General features: G+C 38.4%; 1 long non-coding RNA gene across 1 annotated transcript in view; it reads left to right on the top strand.

The window, feature by feature from the left end:
* Positions 1–1,220: 1,220 nt before the first annotated feature.
* LOC116725837 (uncharacterized) overlaps positions 1,221–5,344 on the top strand; it is a 13,998-nt gene continuing 9,874 nt past the window's right edge. Inside the window, exon 1 of the long non-coding RNA XR_004340499.1 lies at positions 1,221–1,430. This is a non-coding gene — a long non-coding RNA (uncharacterized LOC116725837). The remainder of the gene's footprint in view (positions 1,431–5,344) is intronic.

Genomic DNA, 5,344 nt, shown 5'->3' with positions numbered 1-5,344 from the left:
ACCTGCTCAGTTGGAGATTGTCTCATGTCTTTGTCACAGGCTTCAAGCCTCACCTCAACTCCATGAGAGTTTTGCTGTTTATTGGACTTGCCTGTCTCTGACCAAACCTGTTGCTTAGTCCTTACTGGTATGTGAGAAGAGTTTTATTTATTCCTGTTGCTGAACCTTGCCTGACCTTACTCTAAGTCAATTATATTCTGGGTATTTTCCTGACCTGAGAATCTCCTGTATATGACACTGCACTGATATAGCTGTCAAAAACTAAAATGAAAAACTTCATGTCAGCTGAATTTTCTCACATGTTGTCACTTCGCCACCAGCTGCTTCTCTGTGTGAGAAAACATAACAAAATGCTTCTAGTTTGTAAAAGCATTTTGTTGTGCAGGGTATTGTTGCCTGTTTTCCTTTGTAAAATAGCTCAAGCAGTTAGATTGGATATCGGAGTCAATCTTCAAGTCTTGTCACTGTCATTTGGATGTTTGTCTGGGCTTTGATTGGGCCTTTCCAACACTTTAATATGATCAGAGACTGTTCTAAAAGTGAACCTCTGGTCTTAGGTAATTTGAACAATCATTCTCAAAGGACTGGTCATGTAGTTAACTTCATCTATCTTTCCAGGAACTTTGACTAACTTCATTGTCCCTGTTAAAGAAACGCCACCTTTTCCATTAGCAATGATGGGTTCAGAATGATGTAGTGTTTTTGTATGTGGGCTGAAAATTAGGTTTTGATTTAAAGCATTTTCATACACGTTTTCCTGGCTTAGCTACGGCAAGGTATAAACAGGTCTTTTGGCTTTCATCTCGTCGCTAGAATAAACTGAGTTTCACTCTATACTAATCTGCACTAGTCTATAGAGACAGATTTTATTACATACTCAAAGTCCAAATTACATAAAAAAAGAAAACAAATGCGATAAAAGAATAAGAAGTACAATTAAAAAACGGCTCCTAACCATTCAGGAGGCAATCATACATGTCTCCAAAGTACATATGAGTATTTTACTGCACTATATTTAACGTTATATTTCAATTACATTTCTATACCGCCAATTCACAACAAATGTAGTCTCGAGATATTTTACATAAAACTAAAAAAACAAACAACAACAAAAAAAACATTTTAATTCAATCACACAGTCGACATATAGTCAGTTTACATTTTTGCTTTGAAACAAATCCTGTCAGGCACGCGCAGCCGGGAGGTCGCTCGCGCTCACTCGTGAGTGAGGGCGGGGCGGGGATGTAGGAGGTGGCGGAGGAGAGAGGAAGCAGGAGAAGTGAAAATGATGGCGACCGAAGCGGGGGAGATAAGAGCTCACACAAGCCCCTGTCCCAACCCCGACTACAACCTCAGCCCTCTGTCCATCAAAATAACGCGGAAAAACCAGGACAGACACTGGAGGTTGCGGTGCATTCATCTGCAGTGCTGTGAGTACCGACACACATTATGGGAGACAAATGGCAGTCTCTGAAAAATAAATGACAAACGCGCTACCTGTCATGAATGTCCACCTTTTGCTTTGTCACATCATCATAACTGACCCAAGTCATATCCCAGTTTAGCAGAAGCAAACCCTCCAATAAACATTGGCGCTAAGGGGAGACAGGGCGAGGGGTGGGGGGAGTTAGCAGGTAGACTGCAGTGAGGTGTTGCGGTGGTGGATGGAAACGCCGCAGTTTCCTCAAGGAAATTACATTTAGGTCAATTATTTCATACACATCAGTAGCATGTCTGTTGAATTGTGGTTGAACTGCTATAAATTACTATAATAATTTATTTGCGGCACATTTAGCACTAATGTTTGCTTAAGTTAGTAATCAAATATATCGTTATACCCTGCCTTAAAAAAGATGTCAACCAAACAAAAGTGATATGGACTCGATTTTTTCTTCTTCTAAGACTGATCAAAAATTGTTGGTCTTCACACAGTGTCAGGAAGGAATAAAGGACACAGGAAATATTTTTCCATGCAAGATTTCAACCTGGTTTATGTGTTTTCTGTTAAACATTGTCTTTTATATATGTTTAATTCTCATAAACGGATATTTAGGATTTTTTGAAGTGAGGCTCTGTGGAATTTCCCATAGTAGACAGATAACACAAGACATGACAGGGGAGTTTATGGGAAAGTGAAGAAAGCCTATAAAAATGCTCAGATTTGTGGGTTACCATCATCTCATAATAAACATACAAACTCTGTTTCTCAGCTGAATATCTGTTCCTACAGAAAGTTATTCTGGTTGAGGATTGCCGTCTGTATTAATCTCCCTTAATCTGCAATGATACATGCTTGTGCTTTTCCACTTTTACTTGATTATTTTTATTTATTTTGTCCTTTTAATTTTTGTACTTGGTTTTTAAAAGGTGCTTTTCCATATTCGTTTTTTTGAATTTATTGATTTAATTTTTATTTATTGTTTTTATTATATTCATTTATTATATTGTATTTAAAAAATGTGTTTCCATATCTGTTTAATTTCACTGACTTATTTTAATATTTTAAAAACTGTCCCTTTAAAAAAATATAGCTGATTTAAAAAGAAAATATATATTCTGCTATGTTTAGGGACTACTTGTGTGGAAGATTTACAAAAATGTGAGAATTTAGAAAACCTGCTGTGTTTTTCTGGCTCTAGGTGAGTAGTGGCACATGCTGCTCTAGGCTTTCAAGATGAGCTTAAGACAGCAGCCAACAGAGCACCCCCTGTGTGTGTGGGTGGGGGTATGTGTGTGCGTGCGTGCACACATACCCCCACGCAGGGGTGTGTGTGCGTGTGTGTCAGCATTTCTCTGCCCATTTTTAAAAAATGAAAACTATGTTGTAAGGATTCACTGATGCTTTTGGGTTAGTCTTAGCACTAGGGTGTGAATTGAGCTCACCTTAGGGTTAGTCAGGCACTGGTAGTGGTTTGGAGTAGGATCAGGGCTAGGCTGTAGAAATGAATGGACATCAATGCAAATTCCTTGTGAAGATAGAAAGATGTAAAGCACAGTTGTCAAATTCCAGTCCTCAAGGGCCGCTGTCCTGCAGTTTTTAGATGTGCCACAGGTACAAAACACTGGAATGAAATGGCTTAATTACCTCCTCCTTGTGTAGATCAGTTCTCCAGAGCTTTGCTAATGACCTAATTATTCTATTCAGGTGTGGTGCAGCAGAGGCACCACTAAAAGTTGGACAGTGGCCCTTGAGGACTGAAGTTTGACACCCCTGATGTAAGGTGTGTGTGTCTAAGAGCCCTTCCTTCTGTTCTCTTGAGGGCTGCACAACAAGTTTAAACCTTTGGTAGCCCAAAAAAAGGGATCACCGTGGTAACATAGAAAGAAATTGTGACTTTCCTGTGCAGTTTGTCAAGGTAGCAGTCAGAATAACTACCGGGTCATACATGAGGGACCGTTTAGGACAAAAACTATGTTTTGTCTCTCACACACTACTAAAGACTCATACACACACACAAAATATTAAAATTGCACATATATACTATTAAAATGTCACACACATACAATTTTTTTCTCATACACAATTAGTTCTATTCTCCAGCTGAACAGAAACAAAACTGAAGTTATGATTTTTGGACCTAAGGAGGAACGATCTAGAGTCAATGCACAGCTTCAGTTATTACAACTAAAAACTAGCAATCAGGCCCGAAACCTGATCGCTAGTTTCTGGTGATGGACTCTGACCTGAACTTCCAGAGCCACATAAAGACAGTAACAAAGTCGGCCTTCTGTCACCTGAAGAACATTTCCAGGATTAAAGGACTTATGTCTCAGCCAGATCTAGAGAAACTAATTCATGCGTTCATCTTCAGTCGTATTGATTATTGCAACAGCGTCTTCACAAGTTTATCCAACAAATCAATCAAACAGCTGCAGCTGATCCAGAACGCTGCTGCTCGCGTTCTCACTAAAACCAGGAAGATAGAGCACCTAACACCAGTTTTAACGTCCCTCCATTGGCTCCCTGTAGCTCAAAGAATAGACTTTAAAATACTGTTGTTAGTTTATAAATCACTGAACGGCTCAGCACCACAATACATTAAAGATCTGCTGTTGTTGTATCAACCTTCCAGACCTCTGAGGTCTTCTGGTTCTGGTTCTGCTCTGCATCCCCGGAACCAGAACCAAACGAGAAGAAGCAGCTTTCAGCATCTATGCACCACAAATCTGGAACAAACTTCCAGAAAACTGTAAAACAGCTGAAACACTGAGTTCCTTTAAATCTCGACTAAAAACTCACCTGTTTATTATTGTATTTGAAACGTAATCAATTACAAATTTATTGACGGAACTTGACTTAATGTCATGTTCTGATTGTTGATTCTATGTTGCATGACTTTGTGTTTTTGTGTTTGTTATGATGTAAAGCACTTTGAAATGCTTTGCTGCTGAAATGTACTATAAAAATACAATTTGATTGATTGATTGAGAAAAATACACAAATTACTAAAATTGTGCATATACACTACTAAAATATCATACACACACATACACGTAAAGAATACAGATATGCTATTCTGAATGATAGGTTGAAAATGTATGTGTGTGTGTGACCTAACACTTAGGATGAATGAATGAATGAATGAATGGGGATGAGACTTGTATTTTTCTGTGTTAGAGACTCATTTTTTGTCTGTGTGAGAGTTGTCACGGAAGAGGGGTGGGGGGCATATTTTGGAGATCAGATCGCGCATGCGTTGATACCACAGTGAAGTTAGCTTAAAGTTGGATATTGGATATTGGCGCTCCATGGCGTAAGCGGCGTTTAGCTCAAGGTTGATCCGATTTATGAACGCTAATTTCGGCCAGCCGTTCTCTACCGCTCCCTCCTCCAGCTTTCTTTAGCTAACCCCGGAGTAAGGCGTTAGAGCAAAATTGTGAGAGAAAAATTGTATGTGTGTGTGACATTTTAATAGTATATGTGTGCAATTTTAATATTTTGTGTGTGTGTGTGTGTATGAGTCTTTAGTAGTATGTGAGAGACAAAACATAGTTTTTGTCCTAAATGGACCCTCATAATCCTAGTTCTGATATTAAGACACAAAACAGACTTTATTTTGTCTGTCTGACCTTTATGAAGATTTTGGTGTCATTGTCTTTGGTTTTGCTACAATATTTTGACTTCTGTATATGAATACTGTAACTTTTTTTCTTTGAAGTGTCTACAATCTAAACTGGGAGAGGGTAAATTTTACTGATGTGTGTCCAGGTTTATAAAATGGTAAAATAAGTACATTTCTGCATTTCAACACAGATTTAGTTTTAGACATCTGGGCTTTTGTTTTCTGCCAGATTTTTCTAAGTCATTGGTGTCGTCTTCATTTTTTTTCTTTTTGTTTCTTAT

Source organism: Xiphophorus hellerii, chromosome 9 (genome assembly GCF_003331165.1).
Source record: "Xiphophorus hellerii strain 12219 chromosome 9, Xiphophorus_hellerii-4.1, whole genome shotgun sequence".
NCBI lineage: Eukaryota > Metazoa > Chordata > Actinopteri > Cyprinodontiformes > Poeciliidae > Xiphophorus > Xiphophorus hellerii.
Note: the sequence above shows the minus strand (reverse complement) of the source record. Positions and strands in the feature narration are given on the sequence as shown.